General features: G+C 61.5%; 1 protein-coding gene across 7 annotated transcripts in view; it reads right to left on the bottom strand.

The window, feature by feature from the left end:
- LOC106576154 (signal peptide, CUB and EGF-like domain-containing protein 1) overlaps positions 1 to 25428 on the bottom strand; it is a 176270-nt gene that overhangs the window by 41239 nt on the left and 109603 nt on the right. The window lies entirely within an intron of this gene.

Below are 25428 nucleotides of genomic sequence, written 5' to 3'. Positions count from 1 at the left end.
GAGACAGGGGAGTGGGAAGTGAGACAGGGGAGGGGGAAGTGAGACAGGGGAGTGGGAAGTGAGACAGGGGAGGGGGAAGTGAGACAGGGGAGTGGGAAATGAGACACGGGAGTGGGAAGTGAGACAGGGGAGGGGGAAGTGAGACAGGGGAGGGGGAAGTGAGACAGGGGAGTGGGAAGTGAGACAGGGGAGTGGGAAGTGAGACAGGGGAGTGGGAAGGAGACAGGGGAGTGGGAAGGAGACAGGGGAGGGGGAAGTGAGACAGGGGAGTGGGAAGTGAGACAGGCGAGGGGGAAGTGAGACAGGGGAGGGGGAAGTGAGACAGGGGAGGGGGAAGTAAGACAGGGGAGTGGGAAGGAGACAGGGGAGGGGGAAGGAGACAGGGGAGGGGGAAGGAGACAGGGGAGGGGGAAGGAGACAGGGGAGTGGGAAGTGAGACAGGGGAGGGGGAAGTGAGACAGGGGAGGGGGAAGGAGACAGGGGAGTGGGAAGTGAGACAGGGGAGTGGGAAGTGAGACAAGGGAGTGGGAAGTGAGACAGGGGAGAGGGAAGTGAGACAGGGGAGGGGAAAGTGAGACAGGGGAGGGGGAAGTGAGACAGGGGAGTGGGAAGTGAGACAGGGGAGGGGGAAGTGAGACAAGGTAGGGTGAAGTAAGTCAGGGGAGTGGGAAGTGAGACAGGGGAGTGGGAAGGAGACAGGGAAGGGGGAAGTGAGACAGGGGAGGGGGAAGTGAGACAGGGGAGGGGGAAGTGAGACAGTAGAGGGGGATGTTAGACAGGGGAGGGGGAAGGAGACAGGGGAGTGGGAAGTGAGACAGGGGAGTGGGAAGGAGACAGGGGAGGGGGAAGTGAGACAGGGGAGGGGGAAGTGAGACAGGGGAGGGGGAAGTGAGACAGGGGAGTGGGAAGTGAGACAGGGGAGTGGGAAGGAGACAGGGGAGAGGGAAGTGAGACAGGGGAGTGGGAAGTGAGACAGGGGAGTGGGAAGTGAGACAGGGGAGTGGGAAGTGAGACAGGGGAGAGGGAAGTGAGACAGGGGAGGGGAAAGTGAGACAGGGGAGGGGGAAGTGAGACAGGGGAGTGGGAAGTGAGACAGGGGAGGGGGAAGTGAGACAGGGGAGTGGGAAGGAGACAGGGGAGTGGGAAATGAGACAGGGGAGTGGGAAGTGAGACAGGGGAGGGGGAAGTGAGACAAGGTAGGGTGAAGTAAGTCAGGGGAGTGGGAAGTGAGACAGGGGAGTGGGAAGTGAGACAGGGGAGTGGGAAGGAGACAGGGGAGTGGGAAGTGAGACAGGGGAGTGGGAAGTGAGACAAGGTAGGGTGAAGTAAGTCAGGGGAGTGGGAAGTGAGACAGGGGAGTGGGAAGTGAGACAGGGGAGTGGGAAGTGAGACAGGGGAGTGGGAAGTGAGACAGGGGAGTGGGAAGGAGACAGGGGAGTGGGAAGGAGACAGGGGAGTGGGAAGGAGACAGGGGAGTGGGAAGTGAGACAGGGGAGTGGGAAGTGAGACAGGGGAGGGGGAAGTGAGACAAGGTAGGGTGAAGTAAGTCAGGGGAGTGGGAAGTGAGACAGGGGAGTGGGAAGTGAGACAGGGGAGTGGGAAGGAGACAGGGGAGTGGGAAGTGAGACAGGGGAGTGGGAAGTGAGACAGGGGAGTGGGAAGGAGACAGGGGAGTGGGAAGTGAGACAGGGGAGGGGGAAGTGAGACAGGGGAGTGGGAAGGAGACAGGGGAGTGGGAAATGAGACAGGGGAGTGGGAAGTGAGACAGGGGAGGGGGAAGTGAGACAAGGTAGGGTGAAGTAAGTCAGGGGAGTGGGAAGTGAGACAGGGGAGTGGGAAGTGAGACAGGGGAGTGGGAAGGAGACAGGGGAGTGGGAAATGAGACAGGGGAGGGGGAAGTGAGACAGGGGAGTGGGAAATGAGACAGGGGAGTGGGAAGTGAGACAGGGGAGTGGGAAGGAGACAGGGGAGAGGGAAGTGAGACAGGGGAGTGGTTAGTGAGACAGGGGAGAAAGAAGTGAGACAGGGGAGTGGGAAGTGAGACAGGGGAGTGGGAAGTGAGACAGGGGAGTGGGAAGGAGACAGGGGAGAGGGAAGTGAGACAGGGGAGTGGGAAGTGAGACAGGGGAGGGGGAAGTGAGACAGGGGAGAGGGAAGTGAGACAGGGGAGTGGGAAGTGAGACAGGGTAGTGGGAAGGAGACAGGGGAGTGGGAAGGAGACAGGGGAGTGGGAAGTGGGGGAGTGGGAAATGAGACAGGGGAGGGGGAAGTGAGACAGGGGAGTGGGAAGTGAGACAGGGGAGGGGGAAGTGAGACAGGGGAGTGGGAAATGAGACAGGGGAGTGGGAAGTGAGACAGGGGAGGGGGAAGTGAGACAGGGGAGTGGGAAGTGAGACAGGGGAGTGGGAAGTGAGACAGGGGAGGGGGAAGGAGACAGGGGAGTGGGAAGTGAGACAGGGGAGGGGGAAGTGAGACAGGGGAGTGGGAAGTGAGACAGGGGAGGGGGAAGTGAGACAGGGGAGTGGGAAATGAGACACGGGAGTGGGAAGTGAGACAGGGGAGGGGGAAGTGAGACAGGGGAGGGGGAAGTGAGACAGGGGAGTGGGAAGTGAGACAGGGGAGTGGGAAGTGAGACAGGGGAGGGGGAAGTGAGACAGGGGAGGGGGAAGTGAGACAGGGGAGGGGGAAGTAAGACAGGGGAGTGGGAAGGAGACAGGGGAGTGGGAAGGAGACAGGGGAGGGGGAAGTGAGACAGGGGAGTGGGAAGTGAGACAGGCGAGGGGGAAGTGAGACAGGGGAGGGGGAAGTGAGACAGGGGAGGGGGAAGTAAGACAGGGGAGTGGGAAGGAGACAGGGGAGGGGGAAGGAGACAGGGGAGTGGGAAGTGAGACAGGGGAGGGGGAAGTGAGACAGGGGAGGGGGAAGCAAGACAGGGGAGTGGGAAGGAGACAGGGGAGGGGGAAGTGAGACAGGGGAGTGGGAAGTGAGACAGGCGAGGGGGAAGGAGACAGGGGAGGGGGAAGTGAGACAGGGGAGTGGGAAGGAGACAGGGGAGTGGGAAGTGAGACAGGGGAGTGGGAAGTGAGACAGGGGAGGGGGAAGTGAGACAGGGGAGTGGGAAGGAGACAGGGGAGAGGGAAGTGAGACAGGGGAGGGGAAAGTGAGACAGGGGAGGGGGAAGTGAGACAGGGGAGTGGGAAGTGAGACAGGGGAGGGGGAAGTGAGACAAGGTAGGGTGAAGTAAGTCAGGGGAGTGGGAAGTGAGACAGGGGAGTGGGAAGTGAGACAGGGGAGTGGGAAGTGAGACAGGGGAGTGGGAAATGAGACAGGGGAGTGGGAAGTGAGACAGGGGAGGGGGAAGTGAGACAGGGGAGTGGGAAGTGAGACAGGGGAGTGGGAAATGAGACAGGGGAGTGGGAAGTGAGACAGGGGAGGGGGAAGTGAGACAGGGGAGTGGGAAGTGAGACAGGGGAGGGGGAAGTGAGACAGGGGAGTGGGAAGGAGACAGGGGAGTGGGAAGGAGACAGGGGAGTGGGAAGTGAGACAGGGGAGTGGGAAGTGAGACAGGGGACGGGGAAGGAGACAGGGGAGGGGGAAGGAGACAGGCGAGGGGGAAGTGAGACAGGCGAGGGGGAAGGAGACAGGCGAGGGGGAAGTGAGACAGGGGAGTGGGAAGTGAGACAGGGGAGGGGGAAGTGAGACAGGGGAGGGGGAAGTGAGACAGGGGAGTGGGAAATGAGACAGGGGAGGGGGAAGTGAGACAGGGGAGGTGGAAGTGAGACAGGGGAGGGGGAAGTGAGACAGGGGAGGGGGAAGGAGACAGGGGAGGGGGAAGTGAGACAGGGGAGTGGGAAGTGAGACAGGGGAGTGGGAAATGAGACAGGGGAGTGGGAAGTGAGACAGGGGAGTGGGAAGTGAGACAAGGGAGTGGGAAGTGAGACAGGGGAGAGGGAAGTGAGACAGGGGAGGGGAAAGTGAGACAGGGGAGGGGGAAGTGAGACAGGGGAGTGGGAAGTGAGACAGGGGAGGGGGAAGTGAGACAAGGTAGGGTGAAGTAAGTCAGGGGAGTGGGAAGTGAGACAGGGGAGTGGGAAGGAGACAGGGGAGGGGGAAGGAGACAGGGGAGTGGGAAGTGAGACAGGGGAGGGGGAAGTGAGACAGGGGAGTGGGAAGGAGACAGGGGAGTGGGAAGGAGACAGGGGAGTGGGAAGTGAGACAGGGGAGGGGGAAGTGAGACAGGGGAGTGGGAAGGAGACAGGGGAGGGGGAAGGAGACAGGGGAGGGGGAAGTGAGACAGGGGAGTGGGAAGGAGACAGGGGAGTGGGAAGTGAGACAGGGGAGTGGGAAGTGAGACAGGGGAGGGGGAAGGAGACAGGGGAGTGGGAAGTGAGACAGGGGAGTGGGAAGTGAGACAAGGGAGTGGGAAGTGAGACAGGGGAGAGGGAAGTGAGACAGGGGAGGGGAAAGTGAGACAGGGGAGGGGGAAGTGAGACAGGGGAGTGGGAAGTGAGACAGGGGAGGGGGAAGTGAGACAAGGTAGGGTGAAGTAAGTCAGGGGAGTGGGAAGTGAGACAGGGGAGTGGGAAGTGAGACAGGGGAGTGGGAAGTGAGACAGGGGAGGGGGAAGTGAGACAGGGGAGGGGGAAGTGAGACAGTAGAGGGGGATGTTAGACAGGGGAGGGGGAAGGAGACAGGGGAGTGGGAAGTGAGACAGGGGAGTGGGAAGGAGACAGGGGAGGGGGAAGTGAGACAGGGGAGGGGGAAGTGAGACAGGGGAGGGGGAAGTGAGACAGGGGAGTGGGAAGTGAGACAGGGGAGTGGGAAGGAGACAGGGGAGAGGGAAGTGAGACAGGGGAGTGGGAAGTGAGACAGGGGAGTGGGAAGTGAGACAGGGGAGAGGGAAGTGAGACAGGGGAGGGGAAAGTGAGACAGGGGAGGGGGAAGTGAGACAGGGGAGTGGGAAGTGAGACAGGGGAGGGGGAAGTGAGACAAGGTAGGGTGAAGTAAGTCAGGGGAGTGGGAAGTGAGACAGGGGAGTGGGAAGGAGACAGGGGAGTGGGAAGTGAGACAGGGGAGTGGGAAGTGAGACAGGGGAGTGGGAAGTGAGACAGGGGAGAGGGAAGTGAGACAGGGGAGTGGGAAGGAGACAGGGGAGTGGGAAGTGAGACAGGGGAGTGGGAAGTGAGACAGGGGAGGGGGAAGTGAGACAAGGTAGGGTGAAGTAAGTCAGGGGAGTGGGAAGTGAGACAGGGGAGTGGGAAGTGAGACAGGGGAGTGGGAAGGAGACAGGGGAGTGGGAAGTGAGACAGGGGAGTGGGAAGTGAGACAGGGGAGTGGGAAGGAGACAGGGGAGTGGGAAGTGAGACAGGGGAGGGGGAAGTGAGACAGGGGAGTGGGAAGGAGACAGGGGAGTGGGAAATGAGACAGGGGAGTGGGAAGTGAGACAGGGGAGGGGGAAGTGAGACAAGGTAGGGTGAAGTAAGTCAGGGGAGTGGGAAGTGAGACAGGGGAGTGGGAAGTGAGACAGGGGAGTGGGAAGGAGACAGGGGAGTGGGAAATGAGACAGGGGAGGGGGAAGTGAGACAGGGGAGTGGGAAATGAGACAGGGGAGTGGGAAGTGAGACAGGGGAGGGGGAAGTGAGACAGGGGAGTGGGAAGGAGACAGGGGAGGGGGAAGTGAGACAGGGGAGTGGGAAATGAGACAGGGGAGTGGGAAGTGAGACAGGGGAGTGGGAAGGAGACAGGGGAGTGGGAAGTGAGACAGAGGAGTGGGAAGGAGACAGGGGAGAGGGAAGTGAGACAGGGGAGTGGTTAGTGAGACAGGGGAGAAAGAAGTGAGACAGGGGAGTGGGAAGTGAGACAGGGGAGTGGGAAGTGAGACAGGGGAGTGGGAAGGAGACAGGGGAGAGGGAAGTGAGACAGGGGAGTGGGAAGTGAGACAGGGGAGGGGGAAGTGAGACAGGGGAGAGGGAAGTGAGACAGGGGAGTGGGAAGTGAGACAGGGTAGTGGGAAGGAGACAGGGGAGTGGGAAGGAGACAGGGGAGTGGGAAGTGGGGGAGTGGGAAATGAGACAGGGGAGGGGGAAGTGAGACAGGGGAGTGGGAAGTGAGACAGGGGAGGGGGAAGTGAGACAGGGGAGTGGGAAATGAGACAGGGGAGTGGGAAGTGAGACAGGGGAGGGGGAAGTGAGACAGGGGAGTGGGAAGTGAGACAGGGGAGTGGGAAGTGAGACAGGGGAGGGGGAAGGAGACAGGGGAGTGGGAAGTGAGACAGGGGAGGGGGAAGTGAGACAGGGGAGTGGGAAGTGAGACAGGGGAGGGGGAAGTGAGACAGGGGAGTGGGAAATGAGACACGGGAGTGGGAAGTGAGACAGGGGAGGGGGAAGTGAGACAGGGGAGGGGGAAGTGAGACAGGGGAGTGGGAAGTGAGACAGGGGAGTGGGAAGTGAGACAGGGGAGTGGGAAGGAGACAGGGGAGTGGGAAGGAGACAGGGGAGGGGGAAGTGAGACAGGGGAGTGGGAAGTGAGACAGGCGAGGGGGAAGTGAGACAGGGGAGGGGGAAGTGAGACAGGGGAGGGGGAAGTAAGACAGGGGAGTGGGAAGGAGACAGGGGAGGGGGAAGGAGACAGGGGAGGGGGAAGGAGACAGGGGAGGGGGAAGGAGACAGGGGAGTGGGAAGTGAGACAGGGGAGGGGGAAGTGAGACAGGGGAGGGGGAAGGAGACAGGGGAGTGGGAAGTGAGACAGGGGAGTGGGAAGTGAGACAAGGGAGTGGGAAGTGAGACAGGGGAGAGGGAAGTGAGACAGGGGAGGGGAAAGTGAGACAGGGGAGGGGGAAGTGAGACAGGGGAGTGGGAAGTGAGACAGGGGAGGGGGAAGTGAGACAAGGTAGGGTGAAGTAAGTCAGGGGAGTGGGAAGTGAGACAGGGGAGTGGGAAGGAGACAGGGGAGGGGGAAGGAGACAGGGGAGGGGGAAGTGAGACAGGGGAGGGGGAAGTGAGACAGGGGAGGGGGAAGTGAGACAGGGGAGTGGGAAGTGAGACAGTGGAGGGGGAAGTGAGACAGGGGAGTGGGAAGGAGACAGGGGAGTGGGAAGTGAGACAGGGGAGGGGGAAGTGAGACAGGGGAGGGGGAAGTGAGACAGGGGAGTGGGAAGGAGACAGGGGAGGGGGAAGGACACAGGGGAGGGGGAAGTGAGACAGGGGAGTGGGAAGGAGACAGGGGAGTGGGAAGTGAGACAGGGGAGTGGGAAGTGAGACAGGGGAGGGGGAAGGAGACAGGGGAGTGGGAAGTGAGACAGGGGAGTGGGAAGTGAGACAAGGGAGTGGGAAGTGAGACAGGGGAGAGGGAAGTGAGACAGGGGAGGGGAAAGTGAGACAGGGGAGAGGGAAGTGAGACAGGGGAGTGGGAAGTGAGACAGGGGAGGGGGAAGTGAGACAAGGTAGGGTGAAGTAAGTCAGGGGAGTGGGAAGTGAGACAGGGGAGTGGGAAGGAGACAGGGGAGTGGGAAGGAGACAGGGGAGGGGGAAGTGAGACAAGGTAGGGTGAAGTAAGTCAGGGGAGTGGGAAGTGAGACAGGGGAGTGGGAAGTGAGACAGGGGAGTGGGAAGTGAGACAGGGGAGGGGGAAGTGAGACAGGGGAGTGGGAAGGAGACAGGGGAGGGGGAAGTGAGACAGGGGAGGGGGAAGTGAGACAGGGGAGTGGGAAGGAGACAGGGGAGTGGGAAGTGAGACAGGGGAGGGGGAAGTGAGACAGGGGAGTGGGAAGGAGACAGGGGAGTGGGAAGGAGACAGGGGAGTGGGAAGTGAGACAGGGGAGGGGGAAGTGAGACAGGGGAGTGGGAAGGAGACAGGGGAGGGGGAAGTGAGACAGGGGAGTGGGAAGTGAGACAGGGGAGAGGGAAGTGAGACAGGGGAGGGGGAAGTGAGACAGGGGAGTGGGAAGGAGACAGGGGAGTGGGAAGTGAGACAGGGGAGTGGGAAGTGAGACAGGGGAGTGGGAAGGAGACAGGGGAGTGGGAAGTGAGACAGGGGAGTGGGAAGTGAGACAGGGGAGGGGGAAGGAGACAGGGGAGTGGGAAGTGAGACAGGGGAGTGGGAAGTGAGACAAGGGAGTGGGAAGTGAGACAGGGGAGAGGGAAGTGAGACAGGGGAGGGGAAAGTGAGACAGGGGAGGGGGAAGTGAGACAGGGGAGTGGGAAGTGAGACAGGGGAGGGGGAAGTGAGACAAGGTAGGGTGAAGTAAGTCAGGGGAGTGGGAAGTGAGACAGGGGAGTGGGAAGTGAGACAGGGGAGGGGGAAGTGAGACAGGGGAGGGGGAAGTGAGACAGGGGAGGGGGAAGTGAGACAGTAGAGGGGGATGTTAGACAGGGGAGGGGGAAGGAGACAGGGGAGTGGGAAGTGAGACAGGGGAGTGGGAAGGAGACAGGGGAGGGGGAAGGAGACAGGGGAGGGGGAAGGAGACAGGGGAGGGGGAAGGAGACAGGGGAGTGGGAAGTGAGACAGGGGAGGGGGAAGTGAGACAGGGGAGGGGGAAGGAGACAGGGGAGTGGGAAGTGAGACAGGGGAGTGGGAAGTGAGACAAGGGAGTGGGAAGTGAGACAGGGGAGAGGGAAGTGAGACAGGGGAGGGGAAAGTGAGACAGGGGAGGGGGAAGTGAGACAGGGGAGTGGGAAGTGAGACAGGGGAGAGGGAAGTGAGACAGGGGAGGGGAAAGTGAGACAGGGGAGGGGGAAGTGAGACAGGGGAGTGGGAAGTGAGACAGGGGAGGGGGAAGTGAGACAAGGTAGGGTGAAGTAAGTCAGGGGAGTGGGAAGTGAGACAGGGGAGTGGGAAGTGAGACAGGGGAGGGGGAAGTGAGACAGGGGAGGGGGAAGTGAGACAGGGGAGGGGGAAGTGAGACAGGGGAGTGGGAAGTGAGACAGTGGAGGGGGAAGTGAGACAGGGGAGTGGGAAGGAGACAGGGGAGTGGGAAGTGAGACAGGGGAGGGGGAAGTGAGACAGGGGAGGGGGAAGTGAGACAGGGGAGTGGGAAGGAGACAGGGGAGGGGGAAGGACACAGGGGAGGGGGAAGTGAGACAGGGGAGTGGGAAGGAGACAGGGGAGTGGGAAGTGAGACAGGGGAGTGGGAAGTGAGACAGGGGAGGGGGAAGGAGACAGGGGAGTGGGAAGTGAGACAGGGGAGTGGGAAGTGAGACAAGGGAGTGGGAAGTGAGACAGGGGAGAGGGAAGTGAGACAGGGGAGGGGAAAGTGAGACAGGGGAGAGGGAAGTGAGACAGGGGAGTGGGAAGTGAGACAGGGGAGGGGGAAGTGAGACAAGGTAGGGTGAAGTAAGTCAGGGGAGTGGGAAGTGAGACAGGGGAGTGGGAAGGAGACAGGGGAGTGGGAAGGAGACAGGGGAGGGGGAAGTGAGACAAGGTAGGGTGAAGTAAGTCAGGGGAGTGGGAAGTGAGACAGGGGAGTGGGAAGTGAGACAGGGGAGTGGGAAGTGAGACAGGGGAGGGGGAAGTGAGACAGGGGAGTGGGAAGGAGACAGGGGAGGGGGAAGTGAGACAGGGGAGGGGGAAGTGAGACAGGGGAGTGGGAAGGAGACAGGGGAGTGGGAAGTGAGACAGGGGAGGGGGAAGTGAGACAGGGGAGTGGGAAGGAGACAGGGGAGTGGGAAGGAGACAGGGGAGTGGGAAGTGAGACAGGGGAGGGGGAAGTGAGACAGGGGAGTGGGAAGGAGACAGGGGAGGGGGAAGTGAGACAGGGGAGTGGGAAGTGAGACAGGGGAGAGGGAAGTGAGACAGGGGAGGGGGAAGTGAGACAGGGGAGTGGGAAGGAGACAGGGGAGTGGGAAGTGAGACAGGGGAGTGGGAAGTGAGACAGGGGAGTGGGAAGGAGACAGGGGAGTGGGAAGTGAGACAGGGGAGTGGGAAGTGAGACAGGGGAGGGGGAAGGAGACAGGGGAGTGGGAAGTGAGACAAGGGAGTGGGAAGTGAGACAAGGGAGTGGGAAGTGAGACAGGGGAGAGGGAAGTGAGACAGGGGAGGGGAAAGTGAGACAGGGGAGGGGGAAGTGAGACAGGGGAGTGGGAAGTGAGACAGGGGAGGGGGAAGTGAGACAAGGTAGGGTGAAGTAAGTCAGGGGAGTGGGAAGTGAGACAGGGGAGTGGGAAGTGAGACAGGGGAGGGGGAAGTGAGACAGGGGAGGGGGAAGTGAGACAGGGGAGGGGGAAGTGAGACAGTAGAGGGGGATGTTAGACAGGGGAGGGGGAAGGAGACAGGGGAGTGGGAAGTGAGACAGGGGAGTGGGAAGGAGACAGGGGAGAGGGAAGTGAGACAGGGGAGGGGGAAGTGAGACAGGGGAGGGGGAAGTGAGACAGGGGAGTGGGAAGTGAGACAGGGGAGTGGGAAGGAGACAGGGGAGAGGGAAGTGAGACAGGGGAGTGGGAAGTGAGACAGGGGAGTGGGAAGTGAGACAGGGGAGTGGGAAGTGAGACAGGGGAGAGGGAAGTGAGACAGGGGAGGGGAAAGTGAGACAGGGGAGGGGGAAGTGAGACAGGGGAGTGGGAAGTGAGACAGGGGAGGGGGAAGTGAGACAGGGGAGTGGGAAGGAGACAGGGGAGTGGGAAATGAGACAGGGGAGTGGGAAGTGAGACAGGGGAGGGGGAAGTGAGACAAGGTAGGGTGAAGTAAGTCAGGGGAGTGGGAAGTGAGACAGGGGAGTGGGAAGTGAGACAGGGGAGTGGGAAGGAGACAGGGGAGTGGGAAGTGAGACAGGGGAGTGGGAAGTGAGACAAGGTAGGGTGAAGTAAGTCAGGGGAGTGGGAAGTGAGACAGGGGAGTGGGAAGTGAGACAGGGGAGTGGGAAGGAGACAGGGGAGTGGGAAGTGAGACAGGGGAGTGGGAAGTGAGACAGGGGAGTGGGAAGGAGACAGGGGAGTGGGAAGGAGACAGGGGAGTGGGAAGTGAGACAGGGGAGTGGGAAGTGAGACAGGGGAGGGGGAAGTGAGACAAGGTAGGGTGAAGTAAGTCAGGGGAGTGGGAAGTGAGACAGGGGAGTGGGAAGTGAGACAGGGGAGTGGGAAGGAGACAGGGGAGTGGGAAGTGAGACAGGGGAGTGGGAAGTGAGACAGGGGAGTGGGAAGGAGACAGGGGAGTGGGAAGTGAGACAGGGGAGGGGGAAGTGAGACAGGGGAGTGGGAAGGAGACAGGGGAGTGGGAAATGAGACAGGGGAGTGGGAAGTGAGACAGGGGAGGGGGAAGTGAGACAAGGTAGGGTGAAGTAAGTCAGGGGAGTGGGAAGTGAGACAGGGGAGTGGGAAGTGAGACAGGGGAGTGGGAAGGAGACAGGGGAGTGGGAAATGAGACAGGGGAGGGGGAAGTGAGACAGGGGAGTGGGAAATGAGACAGGGGAGTGGGAAGTGAGACAGGGGAGTGGGAAGGAGACAGGGGAGAGGGAAGTGAGACAGGGGAGTGGTTAGTGAGACAGGGGAGAAAGAAGTGAGACAGGGGAGTGGGAAGTGAGACAGGGGAGTGGGAAGTGAGACAGGGGAGTGGGAAGGAGACAGGGGAGAGGGAAGTGAGACAGGGGAGTGGGAAGTGAGACAGGGGAGGGGGAAGTGAGACAGGGGAGAGGGAAGTGAGACAGGGGAGTGGGAAGTGAGACAGGGTAGTGGGAAGGAGACAGGGGAGTGGGAAGGAGACAGGGGAGTGGGAAGTGGGGGAGTGGGAAATGAGACAGGGGAGGGGGAAGTGAGACAGGGGAGTGGGAAGTGAGACAGGGGAGGGGGAAGTGAGACAGGGGAGTGGGAAATGAGACAGGGGAGTGGGAAGTGAGACAGGGGAGGGGGAAGTGAGACAGGGGAGTGGGAAGTGAGACAGGGGAGTGGGAAGTGAGACAGGGGAGGGGGAAGGAGACAGGGGAGTGGGAAGTGAGACAGGGGAGGGGGAAGTGAGACAGGGGAGTGGGAAGTGAGACAGGGGAGGGGGAAGTGAGACAGGGGAGTGGGAAATGAGACACGGGAGTGGGAAGTGAGACAGGGGAGGGGGAAGTGAGACAGGGGAGGGGGAAGTGAGACAGGGGAGTGGGAAGTGAGACAGGGGAGTGGGAAGTGAGACAGGGGAGGGGGAAGTGAGACAGGGGAGGGGGAAGTGAGACAGGGGAGGGGGAAGTAAGACAGGGGAGTGGGAAGGAGACAGGGGAGTGGGAAGGAGACAGGGGAGGGGGAAGTGAGACAGGGGAGTGGGAAGTGAGACAGGCGAGGGGGAAGTGAGACAGGGGAGGGGGAAGTGAGACAGGGGAGGGGGAAGTAAGACAGGGGAGTGGGAAGGAGACAGGGGAGGGGGAAGGAGACAGGGGAGTGGGAAGTGAGACAGGGGAGGGGGAAGTGAGACAGGGGAGGGGGAAGCAAGACAGGGGAGTGGGAAGGAGACAGGGGAGGGGGAAGTGAGACAGGGGAGTGGGAAGTGAGACAGGCGAGGGGGAAGGAGACAGGGGAGGGGGAAGTGAGACAGGGGAGTGGGAAGGAGACAGGGGAGTGGGAAGTGAGACAGGGGAGTGGGAAGTGAGACAGGGGAGGGGGAAGTGAGACAGGGGAGTGGGAAGGAGACAGGGGAGAGGGAAGTGAGACAGGGGAGGGGAAAGTGAGACAGGGGAGGGGGAAGTGAGACAGGGGAGTGGGAAGTGAGACAGGGGAGGGGGAAGTGAGACAAGGTAGGGTGAAGTAAGTCAGGGGAGTGGGAAGTGAGACAGGGGAGTGGGAAGTGAGACAGGGGAGTGGGAAGTGAGACAGGGGAGTGGGAAATGAGACAGGGGAGTGGGAAGTGAGACAGGGGAGGGGGAAGTGAGACAGGGGAGTGGGAAGTGAGACAGGGGAGTGGGAAATGAGACAGGGGAGTGGGAAGTGAGACAGGGGAGGGGGAAGTGAGACAGGGGAGTGGGAAGTGAGACAGGGGAGGGGGAAGTGAGACAGGGGAGTGGGAAGGAGACAGGGGAGTGGGAAGGAGACAGGGGAGTGGGAAGTGAGACAGGGGAGTGGGAAGTGAGACAGGGGACGGGGAAGGAGACAGGGGAGGGGGAAGGAGACAGGCGAGGGGGAAGTGAGACAGGCGAGGGGGAAGGAGACAGGCGAGGGGGAAGTGAGACAGGGGAGTGGGAAGTGAGACAGGGGAGGGGGAAGTGAGACAGGGGAGGGGGAAGTGAGACAGGGGAGTGGGAAATGAGACAGGGGAGGGGGAAGTGAGACAGGGGAGGTGGAAGTGAGACAGGGGAGGGGGAAGTGAGACAGGGGAGGGGGAAGGAGACAGGGGAGGGGGAAGTGAGACAGGGGAGTGGGAAGTGAGACAGGGGAGTGGGAAATGAGACAGGGGAGTGGGAAGTGAGACAGGGGAGGGGGAAGGAGACAGGGGAGTGGGAAGTGAGACAGGGGAGTGGGAAGTGAGACAAGGGAGTGGGAAGTGAGACAGGGGAGAGGGAAGTGAGACAGGGGAGGGGAAAGTGAGACAGGGGAGGGGGAAGTGAGACAGGGGAGTGGGAAGTGAGACAGGGGAGGGGGAAGTGAGACAAGGTAGGGTGAAGTAAGTCAGGGGAGTGGGAAGTGAGACAGGGGAGTGGGAAGGAGACAGGGGAGGGGGAAGGAGACAGGGGAGTGGGAAGTGAGACAGGGGAGGGGGAAGTGAGACAGGGGAGTGGGAAGGAGACAGGGGAGTGGGAAGGAGACAGGGGAGTGGGAAGTGAGACAGGGGAGGGGGAAGTGAGACAGGGGAGTGGGAAGGAGACAGGGGAGGGGGAAGGAGACAGGGGAGGGGGAAGTGAGACAGGGGAGTGGGAAGGAGACAGGGGAGTGGGAAGTGAGACAGGGGAGTGGGAAGTGAGACAGGGGAGGGGGAAGGAGACAGGGGAGTGGGAAGTGAGACAGGGGAGTGGGAAGTGAGACAAGGGAGTGGGAAGTGAGACAGGGGAGAGGGAAGTGAGACAGGGGAGGGGAAAGTGAGACAGGGGAGGGGGAAGTGAGACAGGGGAGTGGGAAGTGAGACAGGGGAGGGGGAAGTGAGACAAGGTAGGGTGAAGTAAGTCAGGGGAGTGGGAAGTGAGACAGGGGAGTGGGAAGTGAGACAGGGGAGTGGGAAGTGAGACAGGGGAGGGGGAAGTGAGACAGGGGAGGGGGAAGTGAGACAGTAGAGGGGGATGTTAGACAGGGGAGGGGGAAGGAGACAGGGGAGTGGGAAGTGAGACAGGGGAGTGGGAAGGAGACAGGGGAGGGGGAAGTGAGACAGGGGAGGGGGAAGTGAGACAGGGGAGGGGGAAGTGAGACAGGGGAGTGGGAAGTGAGACAGGGGAGTGGGAAATGAGACAGGGGAGTGGGAAGTGAGACAGGGGAGGGGGAAGTGAGACAGGGGAGTGGGAAGTGAGACAGGGGAGTGGGAAGTGAGACAGGGGAGGGGGAAGGAGACAGGGGAGTGGGAAGTGAGACAGGGGAGGGGGAAGTGAGACAGGGGAGTGGGAAGTGAGACAGGGGAGTGGGAAGTAAGACAGGGGAGTGGGAAGGAGACAGGGGAGTGGGAAGGAGACAGGGGAGGGGGAAGTGAGACAGGGGAGTGGGAAGTGAGACAGGCGAGGGGGAAGTGAGACAGGGGAGGGGGAAGTGAGACAGGGGAGGGGGAAGTAAGACAGGGGAGTGGGAAGGAGACAGGGGAGGGGGAAGGAGACAGGGGAGTGGGAAGTGAGACAGGGGAGGGGGAAGTGAGACAGGGGAGGGGGAAGCAAGACAGGGGAGTGGGAAGGAGACAGGGGAGGGGGAAGTGAGACAGGGGAGTGGGAAGTGAGACAGGCGAGGGGGAAGGAGACAGGGGAGGGGGAAGTGAGACAGGGGAGTGGGAAGGAGACAGGGGAGTGGGAAGTGAGACAGGGGAGTGGGAAGTGAGACAGGGGAGGGGGAAGTGAGACAGGGGAGTGGGAAGGAGACAGGGGAGAGGGAAGTGAGACAGGGGAGGGGAAAGTGAGACAGGGGAGGGGGAAGTGAGACAGGGGAGTGGGAAGTGAGACAGGGGAGGGGGAAGTGAGACAAGGTAGGGTGAAGTAAGTCAGGGGAGTGGGAAGTGAGACAGGGGAGTGGGAAGTGAGACAGGGGAGTGGGAAGGAGACAGGGGAGTGGGAAGTGAGACAGGGGAGTGGGAAGTGAGACAGGGGAGTGGGAAGGAGACAGGGGAGTGGGAAGTGAGACAGGGGAGGGGGAAGTGAGACAGGGGAGTGGGAAGGAGACAGGGGAGTGGGAAATGAGACAGGGGAGTGGGAAGTGAGACAGGGGAGGGGGAAGTGAGACAAGGTAGGGTGAAGTAAGTCAGGGGAGTGGGAAGTGAGACAGGGGAGTGGGAAGTGAGACAGGGGAGTGGGAAGGAGACAGGGGAGTGGGAAATGAGACAGGGGAGGGGGAAGTGAGACAGGGGAGTGGGAAATGAGACAGGGGAGTGGGAAGTGAGACAGGGGAGTGGGAAGGAGACAGGGGAGAGGGAAGTGAGACAGGGGAGTGGTTAGTGAGACAGGGGAGAAAGAAGTGAGACAGGGGAGTGGGAAGTGAGACAGGGGAGTGGGAAGTGAGACAGGGGAGTGGGAAGGAGACAGGGGAGAGGGAAGTGAGACTGGGGAGTGGGAAGTGAGACAGGGGAGGGGGAAGTGAGACAGGGGAGAGGGAAGTGAGACAGGGGAGTGGGAAGTGAGACAGGGTAGTGGGAAGGAGACAGGGGAGTGGGAAGGAGACAGGGGAGTGGGAAGTGGGGGAGTGGGAAATGAGACAGGGGAGGGGGAAGTGAGACAGGGGAGTGGGAAGTGAGACAGGGGAGGGGGAAGTGAGACAGGGGAGTGGGAAATGAGACAGGGGAGTGGGAAGTGAGACAGGGGAGGGGGAAGTGAGACAGGGGAGTGGGAAGTGAGACAGGGGAGTGGGAAGTGAGACAGGGGAGGGGGAAGGAGACAGGGGAGTGGGAAGTGAGACAGGGGAGGGGGAAGTGAGACAGGGGAGTGGGAAGTGAGACAGGGGAGGGGGAAGTGAGACAGGGGAGTGGGAAATGAGACACGGGAGTGGGAAGTGAGACAGGGGAGGGGGAAGTGAGACAGGGGAGGGGGAAGTGAGACAGGGGAGTGGGAAGTGAGACAGGGGAGTGGGAAGTGAGACAGGGGAGGGGGAAGTGAGACAGGGGAGGGGGAAGTGAGACAGGGGAGGGGGAAGTAAGACAGGGGAGTGGGAAGGAGACAGGGGAGTGGGAAGGAGACAGGGGAGGGGGAAGTGAGACAGGGGAGTGGGAAGTGAGACAGGCGAGGGGGAAGTGAGACAGGGGAGGGGGAAGTGAGACAGGGGAGGGGGAAGTAAGACAGGGGAGTGGGAAGGAGACAGGGGAGGGGGAAGGAGACAGGGGAGTGGGAAGTGAGACAGGGGAGGGGGAAGTGAGACAGGGGAGGGGGAAGCAAGACAGGGGAGTGGGAAGGAGACAGGGGAGGGGGAAGTGAGACAGGGGAGTGGGAAGTGAGACAGGCGAGGGGGAAGGAGACAGGGGAGTGGGAAGTGAGACAGGGGAGTGGGAAGGAGACAGGGGAGTGGGAAGTGAGACAGGGGAGTGGGAAGTGAGACAGGGGAGGGGGAAGTGAGACAGGGGAGTGGGAAGGAGACAGGGGAGAGGGAAGTGAGACAGGGGAGGGGAAAGTGAGACAGGGGAGGGGGAAGTGAGACAGGGGAGTGGGAAGTGAGACAGGGGAGGGGGAAGTGAGACAAGGTAGGGTGAAGTAAGTCAGGGGAGTGGGAAGTGAGACAGGGGAGTGGGAAGTGAGACAGGGGAGTGGGAAGTGAGACAGGGGAGTGGGAAATGAGACAGGGGAGTGGGAAGTGAGACAGGGGAGGGGGAAGTGAGACAGGGGAGTGGGAAGTGAGACAGGGGAGTGGGAAATGAGACAGGGGAGTGGGAAGTGAGACAGGGGAGGGGGAAGTGAGACAGGGGAGTGGGAAGTGAGACAGGGGAGGGGGAAGTGAGACAGGGGAGTGGGAAGGAGACAGGGGAGTGGGAAGGAGACAGGGGAGTGGGAAGTGAGACAGGGGAGTGGGAAGTGAGACAGGGGACGGGGAAGGAGACAGGGGAGGGGGAAGGAGACAGGCGAGGGGGAAGTGAGACAGGCGAGGGGGAAGGAGACAGGCGAGGGGGAAGTGAGACAGGGGAGTGGGAAGTGAGACAGGGGAGGGGGAAGTGAGACAGGGGAGGGGGAAGTGAGACAGGGGAGTGGGAAATGAGACAGGGGAGGGGGAAGTGAGACAGGGGAGGTGGAAGTGAGACAGGGGAGGGGGAAGTGAGACAGGGGAGGGGGAAGGAGACAGGGGAGGGGGAAGTGAGACAGGGGAGTGGGAAGTGAGACAGGGGAGTGGGAAATGAGACAGGGGAGTGGGAAGTGAGACAGGGGAGGGGGAAGGAGACAGGGGAGTGGGAAGTGAGACAGGGGAGTGGGAAGTGAGACAAGGGAGTGGGAAGTGAGACAGGGGAGAGGGAAGTGAGACAGGGGAGGGGAAAGTGAGACAGGGGAGGGGGAAGTGAGACAGGGGAGTGGGAAGTGAGACAGGGGAGGGGGAAGTGAGACAAGGTAGGGTGAAGTAAGTCAGGGGAGTGGGAAGTGAGACAGGGGAGTGGGAAGGAGACAGGGGAGGGGGAAGGAGACAGGGGAGTGGGAAGTGAGACAGGGGAGGGGGAAGTGAGACAGGGGAGTGGGAAGGAGACAGGGGAGTGGGAAGGAGACAGGGGAGTGGGAAGTGAGACAGGGGAGGGGGAAGTGAGACAGGGGAGTGGGAAGGAGACAGGGGAGGGGGAAGGAGACAGGGGAGGGGGAAGTGAGACAGGGGAGTGGGAAGGAGACAGGGGAGTGGGAAGTGAGACAGGGGAGTGGGAAGTGAGACAGGGGAGGGGGAAGGAGACAGGGGAGTGGGAAGTGAGACAGGGGAGTGGGAAGTGAGACAAGGGAGTGGGAAGTGAGACAGGGGAGAGGGAAGTGAGACAGGGGAGGGGAAAGTGAGACAGGGGAGGGGGAAGTGAGACAGGGGAGTGGGAAGTGAGACAGGGGAGGGGGAAGTGAGACAAGGTAGGGTGAAGTAAGTCAGGGGAGTGGGAAGTGAGACAGGGGAGTGGGAAGTGAGACAGGGGAGTGGGAAGTGAGACAGGGGAGGGGGAAGTGAGACAGGGGAGGGGGAAGTGAGACAGTAGAGGGGGATGTTAGACAGGGGAGGGGGAAGGAGACAGGGGAGTGGGAAGTGAGACAGGGGAGTGGGAAGGAGACAGGGGAGGGGGAAGTGAGACAGGGGAGGGGGAAGTGAGACAGGGGAGGGGGAAGTGAGACAGGGGAGTGGGAAGTGAGACAGGGGAGTGGGAAATGAGACAGGGGAGTGGGAAGTGAGACAGGGGAGGGGGAAGTGAGACAGGGGAGTGGGAAGTGAGACAGGGGAGTGGGAAGTGAGACAGGGGAGGGGGAAGGAGACAGGGGAGTGGGATGTGAGACAGGGGAGGGGGAAGTGAGACAGGGGAGTGGGAAGTGAGACAGGGGAGGGGGAAGTGAGACAGGGGAGTGGGAAATGAGACACGGGAGTGGGAAGTGAGACAGGGGAGGGGGAAGTGAGACAGGGGAGGGGGAAGTGAGACAGGGGAGTGGGAAGTGAGACAGGGGAGTGGGAAGTGAGACAGGGGAGGGGGAAGTGAGACAGGGGAGGGGGAAGTGAGACAGGGGAGGGGGAAGTAAGACAGGGGAGTGGGAAGGAGACAGGGGAGTGGGAAGGAGACAGGGGAGGGGGAAGTGAGACAGGGGAGTGGGAAGTGAGACAGGCGAGGGGGAAGTGAGACAGGGGAGGGGGAAGTGAGACAGGGGAGGGGGAAGTAAGACAGGGGAGTGGGAAGGAGACAGGGGAGGGGGAAGGAGACAGGGGAGTGGGAAGTGAGACAGGGGAGGGGGAAGTGAGACAGGGGAGGGGGAAGCAAGACAGGGGAGTGGGAAGGAGACAGGGGAGGGGGAAGTGAGACAGGGGAGTGGGAAGTGAGACAGGCGAGGGGGAAGGAGACAGGGGAGGGGGAAGTGAGACAGGGGAGTGGGAAGGAGACAGGGGAGTGGGAAGTGAGACAGGGGAGTGGGAAGTGAGACAGGGGAGGGGGAAGTGAGACAGGGGAGTGGGAAGGAGACAGGGGAGAGGGAAGTGAGACAGGGGAGGGGAAAGTGAGACAGGGGAGGGGGAAGTGAGACAGGGGAGTGGGAAGTGAGACAGGGGAGGGGGAAGTGAGACAAGGTAGGGTGAAGTAAGTCAGGGGAGTGGGAAGTGAGACAGGGGAGTGGGAAGTGAGACAGGGGAGTGGGAAGTGAGACAGGGGAGTGGGAAATGAGACAGGGGAGTGGGAAGTGAGACAGGGGAGGGGGAAGTGAGACAGGGGAGTGGGAAGTGAGACAGGGGAGTGGGAAATGAGACAGGGGAGTGGGAAGTGAGACAGGGGAGGGGGAAGTGAGACAGGGGAGTGGGAAGTGAGACAGGGGAGGGGGAAGTGAGACAGGGGAGTGGGAAGGAGACAGGGGAGTGGGAAGGAGACAGGGGAGTGGGAAGTGAGACAGGGGAGTGGGAAGTGAGACAGGGGACGGGGAAGGAGACAGGGGAGGGGGAAGGAGACAGGCGAGGGGGAAGTGAGACAGGCGAGGGGGAAGGAGACAGGCGAGGGGGAAGTGAGACAGGGGAGTGGGAAGTGAGACAGGGGAGGGGGAAGTGAGACAGGGGAGGGGGAAGTGAGACAGGGGAGTGGGAAATGAGACAGGGGAGGGGGAAGTGAGACAGGGGAGGTGGAAGTGAGACAGGGGAGGGGGAAGTGAGACAGGGGAGGGGGAAGGAGACAGGGGAGGGGGAAGTGAGACAGGGGAGTGGGAAGTGAGACAGGGGAGTGGGAAATGAGACAGGGGAGTGGGAAGTGAGACAGGGGAGGGGGAAGGAGACAGGGGAGTGGGAAGTGAGACATGGGAGTGGGAAGTGAGACAAGGGAGTGGGAAGTGAGACAGGGGAGAGGGAAGTGAGACAGGGGAGGGGAAAGTGAGACAGGGGAGGGGGAAGTGAGACAGGGGAGTGGGAAGTGAGACAGGGGAGGGGGAAGTGAGACAAGGTAGGGTGAAGTAAGTCAGGGGAGTGGGAAGTGAGACAGGGGAGTGGGAAGGAGACAGGGGAGGGGGAAGGAGACAGGGGAGTGGGAAGTGAGACAGGGGAGGGGGAAGTGAGACAGGGGAGTGGGAAGGAGACAGGGGAGTGGGAAGGAGACAGGGGAGTGGGAAGTGAGACAGGGGAGGGGGAAGTGAGACAGGGGAGTGGGAAGGAGACAGGGGAGGGGGAAGGAGACAGGGGAGGGGGAAGTGAGACAGGGGAGTGGGAAGGAGACAGGGGAGTGGGAAGTGAGACAGGGGAGTGGGAAGTGAGACAGGGGAGGGGGAAGGAGACAGGGGAGTGGGAAGTGAGACAGGGGAGTGGGAAGTGAGACAAGGGAGTGGGAAGTGAGACAGGGGAGAGGGAAGTGAGACAGGGGAGGGGAAAGTGAGACAGGGGAGGGGGAAGTGAGACAGGGGAGTGGGAAGTGAGACAGGGGAGGGGGAAGTGAGACAAGGTAGGGTGAAGTAAGTCAGGGGAGTGGGAAGTGAGACAGGGGAGTGGGAAGTGAGACAGGGGAGTGGGAAGTGAGACAGGGGAGGGGGAAGTGAGACAGGGGAGGGGGAAGTGAGACAGTAGAGGGGGATGTTAGACAGGGGAGGGGGAAGGAGACAGGGGAGTGGGAAGTGAGACAGGGGAGTGGGAAGGAGACAGGGGAGGGGGAAGTGAGACAGGGGAGGGGGAAGTGAGACAGGGGAGGGGGAAGTGAGACAGGGGAGTGGGAAGTGAGACAGGGGAGTGGGAAGGAGACAGGGGAGAGGGAAGTGAGACAGGGGAGTGGGAAGTGAGACAGGGGAGTGGGAAGTGAGACAGGGGAGTGGGAAGTGAGACAGGGGAGAGGGAAGTGAGACAGGGGAGGGGAAAGTGAGACAGGGGAGGGGGAAGTGAGACAGGGGAGTGGGAAGTGAGACAGGGGAGGGGGAAGTGAGACAAGGTAGGGTGAAGTAAGTCAGGGGAGTGGGAAGTGAGACAGGGGAGTGGGAAGGAGACAGGGGAGTGGGAAGTGAGACAGGGGAGTGGGAAGTGAGACAGGGGAGTGGGAAGTGAGACAGGGGAGAGGGAAGTGAGACAGGGGAGTGGGAAGGAGACAGGGGAGTGGGAAGTGAGACAGGGGAGTGGGAAGTGAGACAGGGGAGGGGGAAGTGAGACAAGGTAGGGTGAAGTAAGTCAGGGGAGTGGGAAGTGAGACAGGGGAGTGGGAAGTGAGACAGGGGAGTGGGAAGGAGACAGGGGAGTGGGAAGTGAGACAGGGGAGTGGGAAGTGAGACAGGGGAGTGGGAAGGAGACAGGGGAGTGGGAAGTGAGACAGGGGAGGGGGAAGTGAGACAGGGGAGTGGGAAGGAGACAGGGGAGTGGGAAATGAGACAGGGGAGTGGGAAGTGAGACAGGGGAGGGGGAAGTGAGACAAGGTAGGGTGAAGTAAGTCAGGGGAGTGGGAAGTGAGACAGGGGAGTGGGAAGTGAGACAGGGGAGTGGGAAGGAGACAGGGGAGTGGGAAATGAGACAGGGGAGGGGGAAGTGAGACAGGGGAGTGGGAAATGAGACAGGGGAGTGGGAAGTGAGACAGGGGAGGGGGAAGTGAGACAGGGGAGTGGGAAGGAGACAGGGGAGGGGGAAGTGAGACAGGGGAGTGGGAAATGAGACAGGGGAGTGGGAAGTGAGACAGGGGAGTGGGAAGGAGACAGGGGAGTGGGAAGTGAGACAGAGGAGTGGGAAGGAGACAGGGGAGAGGGAAGTGAGACAGGGGAGTGGTTAGTGAGACAGGGGAGAAAGAAGTGAGACAGGGGAGTGGGAAGTGAGACAGGGGAGTGGGAAGTGAGACAGGGGAGTGGGAAGGAGACAGGGGAGAGGGAAGTGAGACAGGGGAGTGGGAAGTGAGACAGGGGAGGGGGAAGTGAGACAGGGGAGAGGGAAGTGAGACAGGGGAGTGGGAAGTGAGACAGGGTAGTGGGAAGGAGACAGGGGAGTGGGAAGGAGACAGGGGAGTGGGAAGTGGGGGAGTGGGAAATGAGACAGGGGAGGGGGAAGTGAGACAGGGGAGTGGGAAGTGAGACAGGGGAGGGGGAAGTGAGACAGGGGAGTGGGAAATGAGACAGGGGAGTGGGAAGTGAGACAGGGGAGGGGGAAGTGAGACAGGGGAGTGGGAAGTGAGACAGGGGAGGGGGAAGGAGACAGGGGAGTGGGAAGTGAGACAGGGGAGGGGGAAGTGAGACAGGGGAGTGGGAAGTGAGACAGGGGAGGGGGAAGTGAGACAGGGGAGTGGAAAATGAGACACGGGAGTGGGAAGTGAGACAGGGGAGGGGGAAGTGAGACAGGGGAGGGGGAAGTGAGACAGGGGAGTGGGAAGTGAGACAGGGGAGTGGGAAGTGAGACAGGGGAGTGGGAAGGAGACAGGGGAGTGGGAAGGAGACAGGGGAGGGGGAAGTGAGACAGGGGAGTGGGAAGTGAGACAGGCGAGGGGGAAGTGAGACAGGGGAGGGGGAAGTGAGACAGGGGAGGGGGAAGTAAGACAGGGGAGTGGGAAGGAGACAGGGGAGGGGGAAGGAGACAGGGGAGTGGGAAGTGAGACAGGGGAGTGGGAAGGAGACAGGGGAGTGGGAAGTGAGACAGGGGAGGGGGAAGTGAGACAGGGGAGTGGGAAGGAGACAGGGGAGTGGGAAGGAGACAGGGGAGTGGGAAGTGAGACAGGGGAGGGGGAAGTGAGACAGGGGAGTGGGAAGGAGACAGGGGAGTGGGAAGTGAGACAGGGGAGGGGGAAGTGAGACAGGGGAGTGGGAAGGAGACAGGGGAGTGGGAAGTGAGACAGGGGAGGGGGAAGTGAGACAGGGGAGTGGGAAGGAGACAGGGGAGTGGGAAGGAGACAGGGGAGTGGGAAGTGAGACAGGGGAGTGGGAAGTGAGACAGGGGAGGGGGAAGGAGACAGGGGAGGGGGAAGGAGACAGGCGAGGGGGAAGTGAGACAGGCGAGGGGGAAGGAGACAGGCGAGGGGGAAGTGAGACAGGGGAGTGGGAAGTGAGACAGGGGAGGGGGAAGTGAGACAGGGGAGGGGGAAGTGAGACAGGGGAGTGGGAAGTGAGACAGGGGAGGGGGAAGTGAGACAGGGGAGGTGGAAGTGAGACAGGGGAGGGGGAAGTGAGACAGGGGAGGGGGAAGGAGACAGGGGAGGGGGAAGTGAGACAGGGGAGTGGGAAGTGAGACAGGGGAGTGGGAAATGAGACAGGGGAGTGGGAAGTGAGACAGGGGAGGGGGAAGTGAGACAGGGGAGGGGGAAGGAGACAGGCGAGGGGGAAGTGAGACAGGCGAGGGGGAAGTGAGACAGGGGAGTGGGAAGTGAGACAGGGGAGGGGGAAGGAGACAGGGAAGGGGGAAGTGAGACAGGGGAGTGGGAAGGAGACAGGGGAGTGGGAAGTGAGACAGGGGAGGGGGAAGTGAGACAGGGGAGTGGGAAGGAGACAGGGGAGTGGGAAGTGAGACAGGGGAGGGGGAAGTGAGACAGGGGAGTGGGAAGGAGACAGGGGAGTGGGAAGTGAGACAGGGGAGGGGGAAGTGAGACAGGGGAGTGGGAAGGAGACAGGGGAGTGGGAAGGAGACAGGGGAGTGGGAAGTGAGACAGGGGAGTGGGAAGTGAGACAGGGGAGGGGGAAGGAGACAGGGGAGGGGGAAGGAGACAGGCGAGGGGGAAGTGAGACAGGCGAGGGGGAAGGAGACAGGCGAGGGGGAAGTGAGACAGGGGAGTGGGAAGTGAGACAGGGGAGGGGGAAGTGAGACAGGGGAGGGGGAAGTGAGACAGGGGAGTGGGAAGTGAGACAGGGGAGGGGGAAGTGAGACAGGGGAGGTGGAAGTGAGACAGGGGAGGGGGAAGTGAGACAGGGGAGGGGGAAGGAGACAGGGGAGGGGGAAGTGAGACAGGGGAGTGGGAAGTGAGACAGGGGAGTGGGAAATGAGACAGGGGAGTGGGAAGTGAGACAGGGGAGGGGGAAGTGAGACAGGGGAGGGGGAAGGAGACAGGCGAGGGGGAAGTGAGACAGGCGAGGGGGAAGTGAGACAGGGGAGTGGGAAGTGAGACAGGGGAGGGGGAAGGAGACAGGGAAGGGGGAAGTGAGACAGGGGAGTGGGAAGGAGACAGGGGAGTGGGAAGTGAGACAGGGGAGGGGGAAGGAGACAGGGGAGGGGGAAGTGAGACAGGGGAGTGGGAAGGAGACAGGGGAGTGGGAAGGAGACAGGGGAGTGGGAAGTGAGACAGGGGAGGGGGAAGTGAGACAGGGGAGTGGGAAGTGAGACAGGGGAGGGGGAACTGAGACAGGGGAGTGGGAAGGAGACAGGGGAGTGGGAAGTGAGACAGGGGAGGGGGAAGTGAGACAGGGGAGTGGGAAGGAGACAGGGGAGTGGGAAGTGAGACAGGGGAGTGGGAAGTGAGACAGGGGAGTGGGAAGTGAGACAGGGGAGAGGGAAGTGAGACAGGGGAGGGGAAAGTGAGACAGGGGAGGGGGAAGTGAGACAGGGGAGTGGGAAGTGAGACAGGGGAGGGGGAAGTGAGACAAGGTAGGGTGAAGTAAGTCAGGGGAGTGGGAAGTGAGACAGGGGAGTGGGAAGTGAGACAGGGGAGTGGGAAGTGAGACAGGGGAGGGGGAAGGAGACAGGGGAAGGGGAAGGAGACAGGGGAGTGGGAAGGAGACAGGGGAGGGGGAAGTGAGACAGGGGAGGGGAAGTGAGACAGTGGAGGGGGATGTTAGACAGGGGAGGGGGAAGGAGACAGGGGAGTGGGAAGTGAGACAGGGGAGTGGGAAGGAGACAGGGGAGGGGGAAGTGAGACAGGGGAGGGGGAAGTGAGACAGGGGAGGGGGAAGTGAGACAGGGGAGTGGGAAGTGAGACAGGGGAGTGGGAAGGAGACAGGGGAGAGGGAAATGAGACAGGGGAGTGGGAAGTGAGACAGGGGAGTGGGAAGGAGACAGGGGAGTGGGAAGGAGACAGGGGAGGGGGAAGGAGAGGGGGAAGGAGACAGGGGAGTGGGAAATGAGACAGGGGAGTGGGAAGTGAGACAGGGGAGGGGGAAGTGAGACAGTGGAGGGGGATGTTAGACAGGGGAGGGGGAAGGAGACAGGGGAGTGGGAAGTGAGACAGGGGAGTGGGAAGGAGACAGGGGAGGGGGAAGTGAGACAGGGGAGGGGGAAGTGAGACAGGGGAGGGGGAAGTGAGACAGGGGAGTGGGAAGTGAGACAGGGGAGGGGGAAGTGAGACAAGGTAGGGTGAAGT

Source organism: Salmo salar, chromosome 17 (genome assembly GCF_965601325.2).
Source record: "Salmo salar chromosome 17, fSalSal1, whole genome shotgun sequence".
Lineage (NCBI taxonomy): Eukaryota > Metazoa > Chordata > Actinopteri > Salmoniformes > Salmonidae > Salmo > Salmo salar.
This window is presented reverse-complemented; position numbering and strand designations above follow the sequence as displayed.